This window comes from Boleophthalmus pectinirostris, unplaced genomic scaffold (assembly GCF_026225935.1).
Source record: "Boleophthalmus pectinirostris isolate CB_2022bp ecotype Guang Dong unplaced genomic scaffold, ASM2622593v1 HiC_scaffold_7, whole genome shotgun sequence".
Classification (NCBI taxonomy): Eukaryota; Metazoa; Chordata; class Actinopteri; order Gobiiformes; family Gobiidae; genus Boleophthalmus; species Boleophthalmus pectinirostris.
This window is the reverse complement of record NW_026571473.1, coordinates 7,914,972-7,939,691: the sequence shown is the minus strand read 5'-3', so window position 1 is coordinate 7,939,691 and position 24,720 is coordinate 7,914,972. Positions and strand designations below refer to the sequence as shown.

Below are 24,720 nucleotides of genomic sequence, written 5' to 3'. Positions count from 1 at the left end.
CCTGGTATATTTTAATGATGAAAATGGTCATGCTTTAAATCACCCACAGGGGGAGACAAAGAGAAGGGTATGGTTCAGTGTTTGAGAGCGGAACCACTCAGGATAAAAATAGTATTTCAACAGGTGCCAAAACTGATGAACACCATTTAATGGGAAACCCCATTTTTAATTAAAGGCATAAACCTAGTCTAACTCCGTGGAGGAAAGGAAGGTGACAGCATCATGCAAAGTTACAGATCAGTTCTGTGAAGAGGCAATCCTGCTCACAGTAAGAATGCACGTTTTTAAAGGTATTTTTGAGCAATAAAAAACAATGTTTTATTATTATAATATTATAATATTATTGTCTAACATTTGTAGCATGCTTTTATAGCCTGTTGAAGCCTCTAAAAACACTTCACTGGTGGTGGTAGTCACAGCTGTTCTGGGGCAGACTGACAGAAGGGAGGCTGCAAATCTGCACCAATCACTCACTCACACAACACACTGCAACCATGTGAAGTGACTTCGTCCGAGCAGAAATCAAACTTCTGATCTTTAGGCTGGTGGATGAGCAATTTAACCACTAAGAACCATTGCGTAATTGATTAAATGCAACATAGGTTTAATGCTATACTGTGGAACATTCCAATCAAAGCAATAAGATCTCCATTAAGGTGGCTGTATGCCAAAACATCATGTGTTGTTGTTGGTGCTGACACTGTCACTGTTTGTGGTTCATGCTTCTTCCTGTGAAAAAGCTTTTGTGCAAATCAGCAGCATCCTGTGCCACATTATTGTGTCCTCTCTCTGTCTGAAAGATCACAGCCTACCTCAGAGGACTCCCCTGCTCTTTGAACTGCAGCATCTGAAACATGGGACATGTGAGGTTCATCTGTGAGTCAGAGGTTTCACTGGGCCACACTGAGGAGAGGGACGGATACTGCGGCAAAAAATATAACCATTATAACCATATTTTGTCATAACTGAAATCTAGGTCATTTTAATGCTGTTACTGTAAACATTAACCTGTAGAGTAAGTAAAAGAGATATTTTAAGAGTAATGTTTGTGATTTGGTTTAAAATATGTAGATCACAAAAATGGCTTGTTTCCAGATTTAATGGGGCAGAATAAGCACAAATATCATTGTGAACAGTACAAAAAAAAGGTTGTATTTTTCAGTACGTTTCTGGAATTCAATGGAGTAATCATTTAAATCATGTTTTTACACCACTGTATTTTAATGAATTATAAAAATTAATTTGAATCAGAGATGGCAAGATACTGAATTGAATTTTGAACTGTCCAAGCAGTTAACTCACAAATGCAAAATTATATAATTTGCTAGAGACTGGGTCCACAAAAGTTGTCATATAAAAGTCCTTTCAACTGGCAACAATCAGTAGAAGACACTAAAAGCTCCATCATAGTTCTGATCTTCCTTCTACCTCAGTTAAATGGGCGGTTTGAATGTTATGATGGAGCATTTTAACCCAACCCATTTAAATTAGTTAACTGTCAAATGTGTTTAGGGTAGAATGTGCATGAAGTGTGCCATTTTCCCTACAGACACAAAACAACTGAAGCAAGGAACTGTAGACATTTTCACCTTTACCTTTGGCTTGGTTTAACTGTCAGCGTAATCCCAGCTGGAGACGCAGACGGGAGCAGTGTTGCAGAGCTGGAGCCTGGCATTGCTATAAATGAGATTGGAATAAAATACATTTGCATATAAATAAAATGTACACATACCACATCCCAGTAACTTTTAGGCTCAGACACCCACAATGAGGTAAAATGAGTTAGTCTGAAACTTCAGAATGATGAAAAGTTAGAAACATGCCAAATCGCAACTAACCAAAAAAAAAACTAAGCAAAACTCATAGCCTCATCTTTTTAATGGTCAACCGTCCTCAAAATGGCACAATATCAGGAGGCTAAAAAACATTACTGTCAACTGCCAAAACTTTGTATAGGGAACCACCATCACAAGCTTCTAATGCCCATAGGCCCTACTGCATTATTAAATATTACCAAGTATCAAGTTATAAGACGGGGCTAACCTAAATAGCCTATCACATGGATTTCCCCTACTGCTTACTATTTAGCCAAGTTAGGGAGACAGCTATGATGACTGTTAGCTAAACTGTACAATAATTTAAAATAAGGTGACCAGATTTTCAGAATTCTAAACTGGGACACACTCGGGTTGGTGTGGTTGGTATAAATAAAACTGTGAAAAGAACGTGTAACATTGTGCATTCTCGTGTCAGTCATAATCTGAGGGACTTTTGTTGCTGCATTTTTTTTGTTTTCTGATCATTTGTAAACTTGGATTTCTGTATTTTGGCTAAACAAATTATAATTTACTGTTGGCGAGAACCAGATTAGTCAAAAATTGTGATAGTCCTGTTTTAATCTTAGTTTAGTCCTGGTTTAAATCAAATTGGCCAAAAATAGGGACACCTGGGACATTTCTTGTATAAAACTGGGATAAATCACTGGTTTTGGATAAATCTGCTGAGACAGTCGACACAGGGCTTGAAAGTGGGACTGTCCCAGGCAAATAGAGATGTCTGGTCACCCAATTCTATGCCCATAAGCACTACTGCATTATTAAATATGACAAAGTATCAAGTTAAAAGAGGGAGCTAACATAAATAGGCTATCAGATGGATTTTCTCTACTGTTTACTATTTAGCCACGTTAGACAAACAAAGCTATGGCTGTTAGTTAAACTGCACAATAATTTTCAATGCCAAATACTGATAGAAAGCTAACAAGCTAACTGTTGTTAACAAAACTTAACGTTAAAACTTTACTTTATGAAAGCAGCACACACACTACTGACATAATATCAACATAGTCAGTGATACTTTGGCCTACTTTTTTTTTTTATCCCATATTTACTTATTTTTACTAAATACAAACCAAAAGCAGGTAGCCTTCTGATAATGGGCGTTATCAACGAAGCCGTACCAATCATCTCCTTTTATAACCTTCCGGACCCGCCTTTTGACGGTTGCTATGCCTACTACTCGTTTCTCCGCGATTGACGTACGAGAAAGCCAATCAGAGCGCAGGGGGCGGGTCCAGGAGCGCACACTGAAAACTGCCTGCTGGAGGATTTCTACTACTACGACCACACCGCTCAGTGATCCGAGTCTCAACCATGGCTCTGGAGAGTCTGGAGCGGCGAAACAACATATAAACGACCCCACCGAAGTATGCTAAGGTAATTAAGTTGTTTATCCTTACTATATGTGGAGAAATATTGCGAAAAATCAGCTTGAACGCACGATCTTGGGCTGTTGCGTGTAAATATATCGAGTTGCTGTGACATTGTTGAATTGTAACTGGCAGCATGTGACATATGGACTGATGGAGGCACGTTCAGACCTGATTTTGTGTGTTTTTAGGAATACAGTATATGATTTTTAATCTGATTTAGCAAAGAAGCTGAACATGAGTGGAGTCGTAGCATCAAGGTGGGTCAGGGCTTGGCAGGTGTAGCCTACTTTTAGTTTTTTAATAGTCTGTTTTGATTATTTCTGCAGTTTCTAGCCCCAATATGCCTTTTATTATTATCTTTTAATAGCACAAGTTATGTATTCTTTATTTTGCTATCATTTGATTCATTATTAAATTTTGTTTGTTTTTTTAGCCTACAGAAAATGCAAATAATGCATTCATTTTGAAAGCATATCCTGCTTTCTATTCAGAGGTATGTCCATATAAACAAGGCATTGTTCAGGTTTCCTATTAATTCAAGGAGCTAAGAATGGTTGCTTTTAGAATGCTGATAATGCTTCAAAAATATTATTATATGGTTTATTTATTTACCCTGAAGTAAGCACAGGAAGAACAGCGTGCAATTTAATGTTGTTTTTGTTATTTTATGTGCAGTGTTGGGAAGAATATTTCAAGAATGTGTATAGTGACATAAAGTTCTGTTATTATATTATAATAATATTATATTATATTGTGTTAGATTCCACAGATGATTAAAACAGCTTTATGTCTGTACTGTGTACTGCAATGTATCCCTTTGATTTTTAGGACAGTAATATTCTAAATGTCAATAAATGAAAGAGTAACTGTCCGAGGGTCAAAAGTATTGAAATTCAGATACTAATCAATACTAAAACTAGTATCGAAACTAGATATTCATTGGGGAATGAACAAATAATGATCTGTAAAGCATCTTTGTGACATGTCTGTGAAAAGCGCTATATAAATAAAAAAAAATTACTTAATTATTTGAGCAGGTCTCGATACTAAAGTCACATTCACAAGATAAAAACTTTAGAATCTAGAGCTGTATCAGAATAAGCTTGACAGCACATAGACTAGTATACACCCATGGACCTAATATAAAATCATATAATATATGATTTAATGTTTAAAATCACATTCTACTGTCTAAAAAAAAAGTTTTAAAATTCTGAATACATTTTTTCTGCATTTTAGTTACTTCCAAACACTGACTGTCTTCCCATGTATTTGAATGCTAGTTTTATATTCAAATTAATTGATAAGTGAATACAGACTCAGGACACAGCAGGCACAAGGTTATAGGAGCATCATTTATCTGTATTAGACTGCTCTAGGTCTACACTGTTAGGCTGATAACTTCTTCTTTCCTCTTCTTCATTGTGGTATTTCTGTTGGTTACTGCCACATTGCTTCTTTGCATTTCTTGGCCGTCAGTCACCTCCAAATCTCGTCAAAGTAAGCCCCTAGGAATTCCCCTGAAGTTGTCTTTTGATATCTTTATTTCCTTTTTTTGGGTCTATTCTGTGAGCTACTGCTGCCTGCAAACTTCTATATAATCGCTCAAATGTTGGAAAGTCAGACTGCAAGATTAATTGTAATCAAATCGAAATCACAATGTGAATGGACGCAATTAGCAAAATCGGAATGGCTTTAATTTTTGAAGTACTATCATTTAATTTCCTTCACAAACAACAAAATATTCAGTTTCTAACCCTGTAGTTCAGATCTGTACTTGTGTTCTGAAATATGATTCTTGTATTAGTTTGTCAGTTCATTCAGTCTTTTTTCAATTTTTCTGGATGGGTATAAAACTTTTAACAAACATAAATTGCAAAGGTATCGCAATGTTGAAGCTTGTTAGAAAAATTGTTCAAGCCAAGTCCAGAATGCTCCATAGTCTAAGTTTAAACTTACTTATGTCCATGTAGACAAACTGGAGGCACTCCCAAGTCAAATTACCAGTCTGATCTGTGTAGAGGCAGCCCTGCACACAGTAACAACACATGTTTTTCCAAGGTATTTTTAAGCAGTAAATATTTGTAACTGACTAAATGCCAGACAGATACATTTAATGGCATATTGTGTAATCTTCCAGGCAAAGCAATAACATTCATGGAGACAAACAAGTGACGGACCTTCCACCAGAAAAGCACCATAGTGCACCTTTTAACTTGAAGAGGCAGACCTATTAATTCCGCTGTGCTGTTTACTGTCAGTGAGATGTATTTAATGATGAGCTGCACCAATAATGACTGTACTGAGGTTTTGTGGTTCACTGGTAAACATGTGCATCATCCCACGGCGTTAAAGCTTTATTCAGGTTATTGTAAACTACTTTCGGGGAAGTATTATTAAAGGTCCTATATTACGCAAAATTGACTCTTGTGAGCTTTAACCCATGTTATAATGTTGTTACCTCATCAAAAACATGGAGTTGTGTTTTAGTTCATTCACACATGCTTGAGTAATGCTTTATTATTAGACTCTCTACATCTCCAAACTTTAAAATGTGCTGTTCCACCTTGTGATGTCATGTAGCAGTATTCTGTTGTGTTTTCTGTTTGAGAGAAGAACTCAGCCTAAATATGCAGGATTTGTGTGTTAAACTTTTGTGAAAGAAACAAAACACAACTTGAGATATGTTTGTGATGAGGAAACATTATAAGATAGATCAGAAAATAGCGTAATATGGGCCCTTTAATGCAAAATAAGAGCCCTGATTTTCTCCATATCTCTATGTCGAGAACTATCACAATAATTAATCAACTTATCATTCAATATGTGACAGATGGAACAATTACTACAAAAACAGGCATTCTGACTAGGGCTGTCACAATAAATAAAACAAAATGAATCACCGCGGAACTAAGAGGCTCACCGCGGTGCATGTTTGGTTACCGTGATCACCGCATTTGACCAACGTGATTCGACCCAGAGTCCTGCTCGGGTCCATTTTTGGAGACGCGCACGTGCCCGTGAACATGATGATGCACATAAATCACACACAAAGTAAAAGCATTCTAACTGAAGCATTCATCAGAATATGAATTGAAATGTTATGACTTCAAGAATTATTATTATTATTATGCGGTATCACTGCATACTGCGCTGTTGAGCCGCTATACCACACCGCAGGAGAATTTCCCTAACTGCGACAGCCCTAATTCTGAGTGTGAGTGGGATTGTCTCTTCACAGATCTGACCTGTAACTTGGTCTTGGTTTTTTTTCTGTGATGATAGAAAAGCTTAACAACATACTGTGAAACATTCCAGACAAAGCAATGACATCTCCATGGAGACAAGCAGTTGACAGACCCTCCACCAGAAAAGTTAGACAATGCACCTTTAACTTTTCCTTTGTTCAAGCTGGTAACTTTTTATTATGATGATAGGCTTTTTACTAATGTCTTCTTTAGTTGTTTGAAAGCTGCAGTGAAAGTTCTGTACTGAACATGGGACATAAGCTGAGACGTGCATATCCAGGAGCCCTGTTTTGCATTTAGATTTGTTTGCGCTCGATCGCTCTCATTTCATCCCTACACGATGACCTGCTGTAGTCCCTGGACACGCTCCCGGACACTCAAACCGACCACAGCATTTTGGTACATACCCCCAGTGCTAGGGCTGCAGTTGATCGAAATTTAATCAAATAAAGATCCAGTTGTTTCAAATGATCAATGATCCGCTTTGGGCTTTTTAACTGAGAGATCTGCAGCCAATTTTCTGTCAGTAAAAGCATGTGGTTTGGAGCAGAGTTCAGACTTCAGAATAACTGTGTAACTTTTCTGATAGAGGGCTTGCCATCTCCCTGTCTCCATGGAGATGTCACTGCTTCACCTGGAATGTTCCACTGTATTGCATTAAACATATCTTTCCAGCATTTATTCAGTTTCAAGAGTTTTTATTGCTTAAACATACCTGGATATCGATTCTTACTATGAGCTGGGACTTTTCTCCACAGATCTGACTTGTAACTTGGCCTACTGTCACTGTCTTGACTCCATTGCATGATATATAGTTAGATATGTTTAATGCCATACTGTGGAATGTACATGGCAAAGCAAACCTCTCCACAGAGACCAGCATGTTCATAAAAAAAGTTAGAAAAGTACAAAAATCTGACTTTTTAATAAAATCATATTTTTGCATCTAATATTTTAAGAAATTAAGACAGAACTTACAGAGTCAATAAAAATACCTGAGGTGTATAATGAAATTGTATCAGGAAATGTATTTTAACTTTATGGCTTCATATTTTGCCTGAGGATACTTCCATCTGCTTTGGCTGCCCTTCTCCTCTGACAAAAGTTTAAGCAAGAGTCAGTTTTACATTTTTATTATAATTAATTCAAAATGTTGCATCAAATCCTCCTCCAATACATAGTGGACCTAATATTAGCAACTAGACGTTGTTTGTTATGTAATAGGTTAGCGTCCTGCTTCCTGCCTCATATTTCCTGGCTGTGGCGTTTGGCCTGGTTGGCTGGGAGCAGGGACGGCCTCGCGCTGCTTTGGCTTCAGACGAAAGGCTACACATGTATAATTCAGTCGGCTCCATATTATGTGTTGAAGAGCGGCCAGTCAGAACGCTCCAAAGCACCGCAACGATTAGGAGTAGTAAGAGGACCTGAGTGGAGGAGGAAAGTGGAGTCAGGTGGGACAGGGAGAGACAGAGGAGGGGGATTCTTGGTTGTAATTAGCCATGCATGCGGTTGGAAGAAAAAAGAACTTGTATTGATCGATGACTATTTCATTTTGCTTTAACTTTTTTTTATTAAGGTACATTGAGTGACTTTCTTGGTGGAGGGTCAGCCAAATGCTTTTCTTTGTGGAAATGTTATTGCTTTGTCTGGAATGTTTCACAGTATGGCAATAAACCTTTCTATCTTCATGAAGACCAAACCAGACCAAGTTACAGGTCAGGTCTGTGGAGAGGTGACCTTGCTCACAGTCAGAATGCCTGTTTTTCTAGTTATTTTTGAGCTATAAAACCACTTGTAACTGAATAAATGTAAAGTAGAGCTGTTTACTGTCATACTATGGAACATTCCAGGCAGAGCAGTGACATCTCCATAGAAACAAGCAGGTGATGGACCCCCAACTAAAAAGTTACATAGTGCAACTTTAAAGGATCCATATTATGTTATTTTTTGATCTCTGCTATATTGTTGTTTTCTTATCACAAATATACATGCAGTTGTGTTTTGTTTTATTCATACATGTTTAACACACAGACAGTTCTTCTCTCAAACTGAAAACACTCTGTTCCACCATGTGATGTCATGTTGTGATACAGGAAGTGTTCCACTGTGTTTTTAAACTCCACACACCTTCACTGGAATCATGCGAATAATTTAAGTCCTGGAATTGCCAATCTGTTGACTGGAAAGCTAAAACTACATGACATCACAAGGTGGAACAGAACATTCTGAGCTTTGGAGATGTAGACAGACTAATAATAAAAGGATTACTCAAACATGTGTGAATGAAACAAAACACAACTTGAGGAAGTAACAAAAGTCTAACATGGCTTGAAGCTCACTCGAGGCAATTTTGTGTCTGCTGTGTGCTGTCTGAACTGTCCAATCATCAGGAAGTGCACATTAGCATGCATTCTTGTGGGGAGTCTGCCACCTGCTAGTCACCATAGAAATGTTATTGCTTTGTCTAGAACATGGGAGACAAGGAGGTTATAGCATCATGCTATTTTACAATTCAAATCTGTTGAGAGTCGCCCGTATTTACAGAAGATATTGTGGAATTTTTGAGCTATAGAAACACCCACAGTGAATAAATATCAGCTGAATGTTTATTGTCATACCATGGAACATTCCAGGGTAGGGCTGCTTGATTATGGAAAAAATCATTATCACAATTATTTTGGTCAATATTGAAATCACTATTAGTCACACGATTATTTTTTAGCAGTGTAGCTAAAAATAATGCATTTATTCAGCATTTCTCTCTCAAAAAAAAAACAACAACTTTGTTATTGATAATTTATGCAAATCTTTCAAATTGAAAATAAATTCAGGCTACAAATCTGTACCTTAGAGCAGTTTTGCAATGTATAAAACAAAATGAATAAAATATACTTTGAACTTGAAATAAGGCATAGAAGAACATAAATGTATCCAAAATAAACTAAAAATCCTAAAATTAACATAAACTTTAAATCGTTTCAGCTTGATTATATGAGTTTGTAGATCATTTGAAACACAAATTAAAATTGAGATCAAAATTCAATTGATTGCACAGCCTTATTCCAGGGAAAGCGATAACATCTCCATGGAGACAAGGAGGTGGCGGACTCTCCACTTAGAAAAGTGGCGCAGTGCACCTTTAACTCCAATTTTCTGCTAAGAAGATGCAGTCGACACACCTAACAAAGCATTTTTATCCCCTCGGTTACTTAACTTTTCAATTGACCTTTTCGTAATTCAAATCACATTGCCACGTCCCTAGCGCCTCATTTCACGTTGTCTTTTAATGCTCCCACAAGTGATGTAAGTGTGAAACATGAATGAAAGGGAGAGACTATTGACTTGTTAGCAGGAGTTTTCAAGGGGTTTCAATTTAAACCATAATTATTTCAAAGCACAAGGTTACTTATTTAAACAGGTAGTACAAACACAATCTTTCATGGCTACTGGATAAAGGTCACATTCTTGTATTTTTATCTGTGCTCAGTTTGGACTTTCAAGGCGTAATGACATTTTCTGTAAAGGTCGGTCTGGGTCACTGAAGAATTGATGAAGTCAGATCTATCTTTCTAAGGATACAGAGCTGGAAAGGATTCTGTCACAAGAAGGGTAAATATGTGTACAATTCATTTACCTCTGAACTAAATGTGGGCAATATAATATCATGGGCTAAGAGCAGGATTCTTATATTATGCAAAATTGATTCTTGGCAGTTCCATGTCTGAAATTATGGAAATGATTCTAGTGAAGGTGTATGGAGTTTAAAAACACATTGGAGCTGCCTGTATTACTGTGACATCACAAGGCGGATCAGGAGTGTTTTCTGTTTGAGAACTCAGTCTAAATATGCAGGAATTGTGTTTTTTAAACATGTGTGATTGAAACAAAACGCAACTCCAGGTCTGTTTGTGATGAAGAAACAACATTATAACATAGATCAGGAAATGGCGTAATGTGGGCCCTTTTAATTTATGGCTCACGTGGCTCAAAAGAACCGGTTCCAGAGTCAACAACACTTGTCCAAACACGAGCTAATAACTACAGATTTCTATTTGTTGACCAACCAAATTGATTTGTCTAAGCCTACATATGTCCTGGAATAAAACGTAGACCGAAAGCTGGTGTATCATTTTGCAGTTAGTGTATTTTTTTGTGTTTGGGATTGAATTATTATTGAGGGATTGATTATTATTACTTTCTTCTTAATGAAGTAAAGCAGGCCTATTGCAAAATCTACTTTTCAGAGCCGTTATACATGTTATATTTGTTTTATAGTTGTTCTCATTTACTCATTCGAAGTTTTATTTGGACTGATTCGTGCATGTTTGACCACTTGTTTTTAAGATGACTTTTGCTGATCAACTCCCGTATTCACTGCCACCTGCACATGCCCAACTTTTCACTCCAATTTTATTTTCTTAATCAGTGATACATGTAGAATTCAGCAGTGTTGTTTAGTCATTTTGATATACAAATGAAAAAAGAGAATCCAGTACTCTCTAGCTTTTTGTGTTGCCAACTATATATGCCGAGTCTCGGGGTCATTTCATCTTCCAGTATTTTATGTTATTAGGTTCTTTTTTCAGACCAAGAGTTTGTTTTCATACCTGACAATTTCAACTGCTCACTAGCAGTCTTCCCCAGAGTGGTCACGTGAAGTTGCTGTGACATGTGCCAAAACCTGGTTAAATCAGGTGACACATCACAGCAACATCACATGACCACTCTGAGGAAGACCGCTAGTGAACATTCGAAACTGTCAGGTATGAAAACAAACTCTTGGTCGGAAAAAAGAACCAAATAAGATAAAATGCAGAGTCTTTGTTGTGATAACATTTAAAGCGACGTTGGCTCCCATTGGGCACCACAGTTTTCTAACGCTGAAGTGGACTTGTTTCTTTTATTAAGTCATTTTGGATGAGTATTGTGATTTAAATTGTGCAAATGATAACGTAATGATCCACGTATGTCCTAGATGATACCTATATAGCAGACACAAGGACATTTTTTTATTATGTATGATGAGTCTATCATGTTTTAGGACTTACTTGTGATCCATTATGATTACTAATTAACAGATGAATTTAACATCAGCACACTGTACCTCTTCTCTGATGCTGTAATGTTACATTTTCAATGTTGGACCTGCTGACCACAGACAAATGCCCTGTGTCACTGTGGCTCTGACAAAAGCACATTGAGTCTGGACACAATGGACAGGGCTCAGTCTGTCCATCTCTCTCTCTCTCCTGTGGTGCTCTTCTGTTGCATTACTACATAGAACTGTTTTTCACTCAAGAAGCTGAGCACATGGTCTAATTGGTCCTTTTCCTATCCAGCTAAAACCACACAGTTTTACAATCCTTTACAAAGACATTTGGATCTGAATCTTTTTTTCTTTTTTTGCACACCCTGTACGATCACGGCGAGGACTGCTCTTTGAAACAGAAGGAGCTTTTACAATCCGTTTATCATTCTTTCATTCATTTTTCAAAATCAAACCAAATATAAGAAAATGAAAAAACAACTATTTTCTTCATTATTTGTCCCCAAAACCAAAATGAAAAAACAGAAAAGCTCCATAGTGCAAACATTATCATTTTTAGTTTTCGATTTTGTGTTTAAATGAATAATGGGAAAAAATGGATAATGGCCGTTTCCCATTTCTGTGACTTAAACTGCGATACTGGACTTTTGCGACGCATACGGACGGAACTAGGACAGAACCAGGACAGAACCAGGACTAAACCAGTCTGAGTCCTGGTCTGGTCCCGGTCTGAGTCCTGGTCTGGTCCCGGTCTGAGTCCTGGTCTGGTCCCGGTCTGAGTCCTGGTCTGGTCCCGGTCTCAGTCCTGGTCTGGTCCCGGTCTCAGTCCTGGTCTGGTCCCTGTCTCAGTCCTGGTCTGGTCCCTGTCTCAGTCCTGGTCTGAAAAAACTGAAAAAAATTAATCGTAATCTGTTTTTTCACTTTGGTTTTGGAGACAAATAAAGAAAATAGTTGTTTTCTTATTTTTGGTTTTATTTTGAAAAACAAATGAATGAATGAACAGATTTTTTACATGTTCATTGTTTTCATATGCTATTGTGTATATTTTGATGTATGAGCCTTTCCCTTGTGGATCAGTAAAGCTTGTCTTGAGTCATAATAACATCTTCGTGGAGACACGTACGTAGCGGACCCTCCACCAGAAAAGTTTTATGCTTTAATGCTCCTGGAGTGGTTTAAAATTTACACTCTGAACAGAATCCTACTTTAAACCACATATTGCAAATACAATTATTTATCAGAAAAAGCTCAGCCAGTGAGCCACCCCGCTGGTCGGCCATGGCAGGTGAACCCAGGAGACAGTGGCAGAGAAATCAGCCTTGACACAAAATGATCTCTGCTCCTCCACGCTCGGCCAAAACACATTTAAAGGTAATGGAGAAGGACAGAGCATTAGATGTGCAGTGTGCAGAGTCACCAGCTCACCCATCCTCCTGCTCCAACTGTATCCTCATGTGGCCCAGACTTCAGCGCTGGAGTTTAGATCATGGGTCTGACCACAGCTATTTATATATTAGCACAATGCTCTTTGTATTTTTATGAAATCGTAAAAGAGACTACACTGGATGAAGGAATGCTTAAAGGTCTTATATTACACAAAATTGACTCTTTGACGCTTTAAGCAAAACACATACCCATTTGTGTTGTGTTTCATTCACACATCTTTGAGAAACCCTTTATTATTAGTCTGTCTACATCTCCAAAACTCAAAATGCTCTGTTCCACCTTGTGATGTCACAAAGTGGTAGTTTTAAAGTTAACTGCGACCTTTTACATTTAGTTCAGTAGAGGTGGACGATGCCAGGACTGAAATCATCCAAATTATTTAGGTGCATGGAGTTTAAAAACACTTCTTGTTGAGCCCTTCTTGTATCGCCACATGACATCACAAGGTGGTACAGAGTGTCAAAATATTCAGGATTTGTGTGTGAATGAAACAAAACACAACTCCAGGTATGTTTGTGATGAAGAAACAACATTATAACATAGATCAGGAAATGTAATACGGGCTGTTTAAAGATGAAATATAGGCAGTATCACAAAACGCATTATCATAATATGTATCTCACGGTACGATATTTATTGCGTTATTTTGGAGAGGCTGATATAACTGTAGATAAGACACTTTTTTGCTTTTAAAATACCTTGACAAGATTTTGGTGTGAATTATTTCCATCATAATCCCAAGAATTTAAGTAAAAAACACCTCTTCTTGTTGTCTGCACTGAAATGAATTATGGGATATGTAGTTTGCTGTGTTTAGAAGCTGTTGTTACTATAAAATAATGCATTTAAGCAAATGAACTTATAATGGGCTGTCATAATATATCAAATTATATTATTGTGAGACTTTTGAAGATACAAGATCACGATATTTCGGTTATTGTTACATCCCTAATAGGAAGTGAGTCGGCAAACTGCATGAGGCGACAATATTGCGTTACTTGTAATGTTCCATGGTATGGCATTTCAATTCTCTATCTCCATGAAGACAAACAGGTGACACCACTCGGCCAAGCTGCAGTTCGGATCTGTGGAACGTGACCCCGCAACAAAAACATCAACATGCAATTGAATAACTGCAAGAAGTTTAATGGCATACTGTGGAACATTCGTGACAAAGCAATGAAATATCCATGAAGACAAACAGTTCAGCAAAGTTACACAGTGCACCTTTTAAAAGATCCAGATTCCATTTTTGTGCAGATTCAGATGATAAACAAAAATGAGCTGATGTTTCTTAAATGAACCACATTGTAAGTGTAGGTCTGACCCTGTGCGGCTGCTACACTCTCTGAAGTTGGATTTAAATAATAGCATCGTCGGTGACTCATTGTAAATTATGGAGAGTGGGAGAGTTAAAGTGTGGAGTAGATGTACAGTACTTTCGATCATTCACTGCTGGAGCTAACACTTGGTCTTGTCCCTGAATGTTAATGCCTTTCGATTACTGTTGTTATGATGCTAAAATTGAACTACATTTCCATACTAAGGGAAGCTTGTTATTTGATACCCACTGAAATATTGTATTCAATTAGGGTTGTAGGCATTTGATTAACCAAAATTTGGATTTGTCAAGTAATTATTTTATTGTGATCCTAAGGAGATGGCTATGCTGAATTCATATATTGTAGTTTATTAAAAAACCATAGGCTCACGGTGCAGAAATGTACTACAGTTTAGGTCAGATAAACGATAAATGATGCAAATATAAAGATTTTATATTACCATGTGGTTTTCTACTTCTCTGAGACCATTCTACTGCTATATTACTTCTATATTCTAAACTAAGGTCAAATTTTTGTCATTTTAATTTAATCATTTTAGAGTTGTCAAACGTATCAAAAAATCTGAATCGGTTCTAGAACTAGTACTGAAACTAAATGCTCATTTGAACAGGCATCAATCAAAAAAAGTCATGTGAGAAGGACAAAATATAACCTTTCCTGAACAGTTTTAGATCTTGTGCTTTCCAAGAATAATACCACGTTAATGCCAAATATATTATTTTGTGTTGAGGAATTCTAATATTACAAGTGTTACAACTGATAAGTAATTTTCAGTAGCTACTTCCTGAAATTACTTTCTAGTTTTTGACCACTACCTGCGCCAACTCCAATGCCTTTTCGATATCAAACTTGTAAATGAATATATTCTGCTCTCTGGTCTCATGTTTACTCCTCTCTCCAATAAGAGCTCATGTTATTATCTCTACTCCTCTGCGGTTTTGCTGATTTGGCTCTGCTTTGGGTCTCACCTCCTCCTCTCCTCTCTCCTGTTTCTCCAGCTCAGGTCTTTTGTTCCACTTTCTCTGATTAATGTGGCCCGCTGTATCATTACATTTAACCCATTTCTGCTGTTTACTCACCACAGCCAATGACGACAAACTTCAGTTAAGGGTAAAGGGACTATCTTCAGAGAATCATAACAATTATTGAAAGTGGTAGTTGGAGGTGGAATGAACTGTCTTGCATTTTGTACAATTGCACATGTGTGTGTTATTTAATATGTCGCAACAATACTGTTATGTTTTATATGCAAATTTAGGATAATAGCAAATAATTATACTGTTTATCTAAATTAACTAAACTATTGTTCATTAGAGATGGACTAGGCCACTTGGGATTAATGCTAAAAATCCACTATATAACTTTTTTGGTGGAGATAAGCTACACTGCAGTCTCCATGGATTTTAGTTATCCAGGTCAGATCTATGAAGAAGCAACCCTGCTCACAGTAAGAATGAATGTTTCAAGGTATGTTTGAGCAATAAAACATGTACCGTTTTTTTTGGATTATGTCTAAGTCTAAGTCACTCTGGACTAGAAGTCTCACCAGCCAAAAATTGCATAATGAAGAAGAAAAAAACATGTAAAAGTCGCACTTTTTGGGGGAAATTTATTTTAGAAGATCAGAGACCAGGAACCGACATGTCATCTTGAAAGGCAAGTTATAGTAATAAAAGAATAAAGAGCAACAGATTGTTAATGTCACATATTCTACAGTTCGTACAGTTCTTCAGATAACTATAGCATAAACAACAGAACAAGTTTACCAAATTCTCACTCTAAATCACTAAATCCATTCAATTCTTCATCCTCTGTCACTTCTGAGCAACGTCACGAACTCCGGAGGTAAATCATAGATCCATGAGGTAAACGGAGCACTGCTTCCTCGTCAGACTTGGCATCAGTTCGAGATAGAATTATTCCGGCCTTTCAGAATCCCTACAGGATGGTTTTGGTTGTCACTGAAGTCCAGGCTTTGTCGATCCATCCAATGACTTCCAGGAAAGTTGCATGGCGCACCCTCCCCGTTACCGTGAAGCTGTGTTCTCCATCCCCGCTTTCACTCAGTCCCTCACAAGTTTCTCTCTCACTTTAAACTTTCTTTCTGCTCCTCGATTTACCGTTTTCGGTTGCATATTTCACTACTTGCAGCAGGACACATGCAGGAGACATGCGCAGTAGGGCGTGAAGTGACAGCGGTACAGTAGTAGCAGATACTGACACACAAGCCTAGAGCCTCTCACGGCTGTCAGTGTGAAATTTTTTATATATAAGTCACACTGAAGTATAAGTCACAGGACCACCCAAACCATGAAAAAAGTGCCAGTTGTAGTCCGAAAAATACAATATAGATAAGTTTAATGCCATACTCTGGAACATGTATTAACCAGTATTGAGGATTTTACTATATTAAGCCAAATCATATAAATCAGCATTGCCAACATTGAGACAACCCCTTAAATAAACCACTGATTGTATTGTTCCAGTTAACTGCACAATATGGTTTAGTTATTCTCATTTGTAAAGGAGCAGATGTTGTGATCTCTTTTTGACCTTCTCTCACAAACACTGAACCGAAGCAAACCAAGATGGCGGCCGAGGGGGGAGTGGAGAGGACGCACCATTTATTCTGGGCACTTTTGTCTCACTGCGCTTCATTGTGTTTTGCAGGTCCCAATATTTCATGAGCACCATCTGTGAGTCGTCAGCCAGAAGAGGAGGAACACAGAGGTTAGTGCACTGGGCGATTGATAACACTGCTGCTGCTTTGTGACGATATCTCACGGCTATTAAAGCTCCACTATGTAACTTTTCTCATGTAAGATCTGTCATCTGTTTTTTTCCACTGAGACTGAATGAGTGTTTCTCCGAATGATTTATCTCCATGGTATCAAGCAGGTGAATTCAACCAAACCACGATGCAGGTCAGGTCTGTGGGGAACCTGCCCACAGAAAGAATGTATGTTTTCTGAGGTATTTTTTAGCAATATACACCTGTAATTAAATTTTTGCAAGACAGATATTGATTATTGTCATACTGTGTAACATTCAAGGCAAAGCAATCTCATTTCCAGAGACAAACCGGTCCCTTCCACCACGAGAAAAGTTACATAGTTCACTTTTAACAAAATATGACTATGGACCTGTTTAGACCAGAACACTTGCGGGTAGAAATGACTACATTTTTTATCGGAAGTGCCTTTCATTTAGACGGTAATGGCGATTTTGGGGCTTAACAATGCAAAAATTTTAAACCACCCTCCAGAGTGGAAAAATTTTATACACTCCTTTGTAGCATTTCTGTCTACACTGCTCAAAAATTCTGGTCAGATGTGCTCAGGTCGCGTACACGTTTACGTCACATACCTACAGAACACAGAAACATATCAGATCATTTCTATGCGTCGGACCTTCAAGCTCTACTAAACTTACAGGAGGCATCCCAACAAATGTACAGAATATGCAGAGATACTATTGGTGAACAGAGAAGGATCTGCAATCACCTCTGTCAAATTCTGGATGCACCAGTTAGTCGCAGGCGAGCCAGACTGATATGGACAAGACCTGGGAGAATCAGTCGATGGTGGGACATCTTTTTTTTCCCCACCTGGCATGCATACCCAATTGAAGTCCATGCACTTTTGCGTCACTGTATGTACACACATTTTCTCCCGGAAACACTCATTCAAACGTGGAATAAAAAGTGAAGACATGACGCCACTTTTGCGTCTTCTGTTCAGACCATCATCATATAAACGTAGCCTATCTCAGTGTTTATTCATATTCATTTCCAGACAATATTATAACCGTCCATGAGGAGAGTGCTAAAACGTATCTGTGAATGTCTTTGGATGAAGTTCAATATTGCACAAAAAAGTTATTTTTAACCAACTCTGTTTGCAGCCTTTCTAAATACTTTATGTTCTGATTTTCCACATCTTTCAATGGCGATATTAAGATCAATCACTTTTATACTGACTTTGAGGGGTTCTGTAAAATGGTATCTTGCTTTTACGTGTGCAGAAATCTTAAATCTTTGAATCCATTTTTCTATCTATTTTCCACTTCGACTCAGTTCACCTGCAGAATATAGTGTTAGATTTTTGTATTGTTGCAGTGCCTGTGTCCCTCAGGTCCCAGCTTGTCCCTTTCTCTTTCTTTTGTCTCTCTCTCTCTCCCTCCCTCCCTCTCTGTCTCACTCTCTTTCTCTGTCTGTCTCACTCAGTCTCTCTCTCTTTTTCTGTCTCTGTATCTCTCTCTTTGTCTCTATTTCTTTCTTGTCTCTCTTTCTCTCTCTATTTTTCCTTTTCTCTCTCTCTCCCTCCTTCCCTCTCCCTTTCTCCCCCTCTCTCTCCCCTCCGCTTTCTCTCTTTCTCTCGTCAAACTTGTTGTCTCACACATGATCAGACATGATTTATTATAAACAAAGTGGCTGAGTGAACAGAATTACACTGTGCACGACAGGCTGTAATACTGACGCAACGGAGGAAGAGATGGGAAAATAATGTATTTATTTGAGGGTAAAATAAATATTGAACTTCTTATATACTGCAAGATTTAAAAACAAAACCCTGCCTGTATATATTTTATCATATCCTCTGTGAAATAATACATTGTGCACACTATATAAAAGAGCTGCAGCCTGTAACTATTGATGACAATTTTTCAACTGATGATTTTTTTTCTTTTTTCGATTGATTAGTTGTTGCGATAAATTTTTCTGGGATTCAAAACATGCACTTCTTCAGTACTACACGAAAATGTGAGTTTGGTCACTTGTGAACCTCCACATTTTCAGATGAGCGTGATTGACAGGTGCATTAGCCAATCAGAGACCGCCATCTGTCCATAATGGGAAAAAATAAAAGAAAAAAGTATCACAGGCAACTGAAAAACATGGCAGATTTTAGTAGAATTACTGAGAAAAATGCTAAAATGTTCATTTGAGGTGTGAAAATTTAGATCTTTTTTCTAAGTGACCAGTGAGCTCATTCGTGTCACATGGGTCATTGAAATAAATGAATCTGACTGGACGAGCATGTTTGACTGGACCTTACCCTGCGTTTGATTGCCCTTCCAAATTGGTTTTCCAAGGAAGTTGCCTGGCGACATGCGTGACATGCCCCTTTTCCTGGGACGGCCAGATTCAGATCTCAGGGGCGGAAAAAGTAGACTGAGCAAGGATTCCGAGTCAGAATCCAAAATGGCTGCACCCACTGTGACATGTAAATATGAACTTTTTTCATTGTGTTTAGACACTTTGGTGGTTTAAATGACAATTTCAGTCACTTGTATTAATGCAGTACCTTACCGTGTCTGTATCTCTGCCTATGGATGTGGTAGTCTGTGTTGTGGTGAGGCCAATATTGAACAAATACTTGAATTAATGGGCGTTAACATCCCTTAGGTTGTAATGGCAGACAAATCATAACATAAAATGAAGTGCAAAATTTCAAAAATGAAATGAATAAAAGTGACAGCGTTTTCATAAGATGAGGGAATAATCATAATCATAAGTCACGTAGTCTGACATGTGAAACATAATAATATGCTTCAAGCTTGGACATGACGTCAATTCCGAGGTCCAAGTGGGAGTTGGAAATGTAATCGAATGCAGGGTTAGATGCAGTAAAGGGCATTGGGACTAGACTGATATTAATCTGTATTCAAAATATAGAGAGATCATGCTGGAGTTATTTATTTCACCATAATACTCTGTACATATATTCATGGCTCGAGGCAAAGCATCGTCTACAGATTTAATATTATGCCTTTTGAACATCTTTTAAATAACTCTAAATGTTGCATTATTTATTCTTCATATGACTCAGTTTGTTTTGCTGTTTAATGTGTGAATGGAAGCAGGTTGAAATGAAGGTCAGACAGTCAGTGTGTGTCCTGGTTTCCTCTGGTTCCTGTCCCCTCCTCTCAGGGAGCTCTGCACCTCCTCTGCCCGAGCAAGAGCCTCTGCTGCTGGGGCAGAACAGCTCAGGGCTCTGGGCCAAAGACTCGTATGGTCCACTACATGAGAACACTGACCTACTTCTATTCAACCTATTAAAGTTATTTGAAGAAGACATATTATACTTCTGTCTGTTTAGTTCTCATCTCTGAATCACAGCCATGAATCATTCTTTGATATTTTGGACATTTGAAATAGGAATATTGATCTAAATTTTTCTAAATAAAAGAAACACATCCACTCATTTCCGCCTGCCCCTTTTTGGTCTTAACAAAGTGCTGAGCTGGTGGACCATACTCCATACTTTAACATGCACACCAGCAAAACATGTAACAGCACAGTCTGATTTACATTAGGCACACACAAGGAGAGAATTTCAGCTGCACGAGGTAAGAAACAACCAAGAAAATATGAATTTCCTGTGGTCTGACCAAAACCACTGAACCAAACCTGATTTGAATTTGGTTAGGTAACACACTCGGATTTCCCTGTACATGTAAATCAGATCACAATACCAAATACAATAACTTAGCCTAGTGGATCTTGTTTTTTCTTTTGTTCCAAAATAGCTACACAACACTGCTGAATCCACTTAAAAATGCTTAGAACTGTTATTTCTTCATGTAGTCTATGCTGAAATGGAGCAAAGGATCATAGTCTGTGTAGTTCCCTCTGTCTTTTTTTGTTTTGTTTTGTTTTTTAGCAATTGCTGCACCATAACTCTTAATTTAAGCAAAGAGACTTGTAATTTGATATATTGTGATGGTCCACGATATTATTGTGAGAACGTTGATGATACAATATCACAATATTTTCGTTACTGTTACAGCCCTACTGTCTACAGATTGAAACGTATCACCACCTGCTAGTCTCCATGGAGATTCATAAGTTTATGGGCATACTGTGGAACATGTGACAGACCCTCTACCAGTTAGGAAGTGCACCTTTTAATTATTTGATTATTTTTCATTCTGTGATGTATAGAAATATCACATCATATTTCAGAATGTATGAAAATGTATATTAAAAATAAATAAATAATGAATCCAAAATTTATAAACAAATACATTAAAATTAAATTTTAAAAAAATGTGAAAGTGCCACCAATATTATTTATAAGCTCGCCTCCATCTCCCTATCCCGTGAGATGTGTACATTTATAAAGCTTTTTCTCCTCTGGCCCCTCCCCTGGTCTCTGCTGTGGGACCTCCCTGTTCTGTTCTAAAGGATTCCTGTCAGTGGGTGTTGGGGGGCGTCCCGTGGCTCCCTCTCTCTCTCCTCCGCAGAGCTAATTAACACGCCCTCAGAGGTGTGTGTGTGCGTGTGTGTGTGTGTGTGTGTGTGCATGCGTGCGTGCGTGTGTGTGTGAACACATGTCACAATGTGGGGACTCAAATGTTGTATACACACTCACATTGTAGGGATGAAAATCAGGTTCCAGTGACGTAAATGCTTTATTATTCGATCAACAAGATGGTTTAAAGTTCTGATATGGGTTAAGATGTTGGTGTAATCGCTCATGCATCTAGGTAGTTTCCAATGCAAAAGAACAACAAAAATGTGATATAGGTTAAGGTTAATTAAGTAGTAAATATAGATCTAAATTTTATCAATTGCAGTTTCACCTGGCACAGGTTTCAAATTGCAAAGGCTCTAATTTTGTATATATATAATTTTTTTAAATATTCAGTTTTTTTTTATAAATCTTGTTGTACCTGTAGTTTAGGACTATATGAATATGTATGTATTATCATTTCATTTTTCAGTCTTCCCTCAAATGTTAATGGTCTTTGAGTTGTTTGCAATGTGCACTATTAACAAAATCTTACTTTTTATATATTATTATGTTTTGTTATATATTTATCACATCTAATCGCAATATTAATAGTTGTCCAAAATATCTTAATTAGATATGTTGTTTTCGTTATTTTTCCCCCAAGTTGTGCAGCCTTTTAAGTCAACAACATGATTTAGTTCACATATGGTTTAAACAGGTTAAAGATTTGGGTTTCGGGTAAAGTTAGGTACTGATGATGGTTGAGTTTAGGCTCAGTCTCCAGGAAACGTTTGTCATGTTAGTCAATGTAATGTGTCCTAAAAGCACGGAAACCCAACATGTGTGTGTGCAAGCGTATGTGTGAAGGTTACAGGGCCAGATGCCAAGACACAGGGAGGTCTGCCACAGCCCCAAACATCTCCTCTACAGAAGCACTGATAAGAACGTCTGTGAATAAACAACACTTAGATTGGAGGAACTGAGAGGGTCTGGTCAGGGGTCTGACCAAAACACAGACTTTACTAACTCAACAGAAGGTCAGTGTAGTGTACAGATAGAGCTACACTGTATGTCCAAACTGCCATAACACTGAATATTTAGAACGCACTGATTACAATATATAGCTTTAAACAGAGGTTGGCACTTAAACTTGAGTCAGACTTGAGTCACTATTTTTAGGACTTGAGACTTGACTTGATAAAATGGACAAAGACTTAGGACTCGACCTGGACTTGAAGGTCAATGACTTGGGATTTGACTCCGACTTTAGGCCTGTGACTTGAGAAAACAGTGTGTTTTTAGAAAAAACTTTTCTCTTTACAGTTGATATACATGCGGCGATTAATTTTAAAGAAACTGGAACATGTCCCTCACTCTGTTTGTTACTTTGGATGTAACTGAAGTACTGTGACATGGTATCCTCAAATGTACTATAGTAATACACAGTAACAGTTTTAAATCTTAATTCTTTCTGTTCTGACTGTAATGATTCACACTATGATCTTGACGAGAATTTGCATTTCTACAGCTCTTAAATAAATAACCATATACGATGACTTTTGAATTTGTGGGCCAGTGACTCGAGACTTGACTTGGACTTACCTGCATTTGACTTGGGACTTGACTCGGACTTGAGGTCAAAGATTTGAGACTTACTTGAGACTTGTAAAAAATGATTTGGTCCCACCTCTGGCTTTAAGTACCGAAACCTGATGTCAACTGACACAAAGGCAGGGACTGAAAATGGCATTTATTTTCTTAAAAATAAAATAAAATAAGACAAGACTGATTCAAAGGTGTTCTGTAGCTGTTATTTATCCCTCAAGCAACCAAAGAACAGCTTTGTGTAAATAAAAATTCAAACATTATGAGATTCCCTGGGCAAATAGGACTAGTAAATAGTCTTATTACATCAATTTATCTCCAATTTGTCTCCAACCAGAATATCAACTGAACCAATATTATGACGCCGATATCCGATCCAGCAAATTCAGTATTGACGCCAAAATCCAATACCAGTATCAGCGGTGCATGTTTGGAAACCACTTATGATTTCAATTACAAACATCAAAACTTTTAACGCTTAAATTGGAAAGTGTCTTGCATTGAAAAGCAGAAAGCCACAGGTGTAAGGAGGCAAAGAGCATTTAAAAACACATAATGTTAAAAGTATAGATTTCAGTTTCTACCTTATTGAATATGGTTTGGTGATGGTGCATTTCTGTAGCATCACTTTTATGTCTGTCCATTAGCCTGGAAAAACAACAGGTTCTCATCAGCAAACATTATATAACATGATTTCTAGTTAATTGTGTTTATTCTTTTTTACAGGTTATACATCTATTTTTATACTGAAATTATATCACACAACCTTATCTGGACCAATCAAAGTTGTGGTGACCTATTTCCTAAAACTGATTTTCTCCTCTGGGACTCCCCTGGCCCTCCTCTGCATCTTTCTCTCTCCCCTCTCTTACTCCTCTCTCCTTCCTCTTCCTCTGCATCTTCTGTCATTTCCTCATCTAGGGTTGTCAAAAGTATCGCAAATCTGATACTAATCAATACCAAGTAATAAGTAAATAAAATAAAGTAAATAAATTAAACAAGTAAATAACAAAACTAAATTCACATTTGTGCACGTATCAGTACTAGGGATGCAACAATAACCAAAATATCATGATACAATAATATCATGGGCTGTCACAATATATTGAATCACATGTTTCTTTGTTTAAATGCTTGGTTTTATACTAGCAACATCTTATAAACATAGGGAACTACATATCTCATGATTCCGTGCAAACAACATGAAGAAATACGTATTTTAATTGAATTCCTGGGATTATGAAGGTAATAATTCACATCAAAATCTTGTCAAGTTATTTTAAAAGCAAAAAAGTGTCCTGTCTACAATTATATTAGTCACTTTAAAATATCGCAATAAATATTGTACAGTGAGATGCATATCATGATAATATCGTATCATGAGATTTGGATATTGTTACATCCCTAATCAATACTAAAAATATTACTCAAACAGGACAATAATTTTTTGTCTTAACTACTGTAGTTTCAGACCACATGGTAATTGTTATTTTGGTAACACTTTATAATAACTACACCTTACTTAGCCTTAATAAAGCATGAACAAAGACTTAATTAGTAATGAACAAAGATTTAATTAATA

General features: G+C 37.4%; 1 protein-coding gene across 1 annotated transcript in view; it reads left to right on the top strand.

Annotated features, from left to right (window-relative positions):
* The first annotated feature begins 3,085 nt into the window (after positions 1-3,085).
* The window catches only part of fcho1 (FCH and mu domain containing endocytic adaptor 1), an 81,104-nt gene continuing 59,469 nt past the window's right edge, over positions 3,086-24,720 (top strand). Inside the window, 2 exon segments of the mRNA XM_055164557.1 lie at positions 3,086-3,215; positions 16,966-17,025. The gene's annotated coding sequence lies outside the window, so the exon portion shown is untranslated.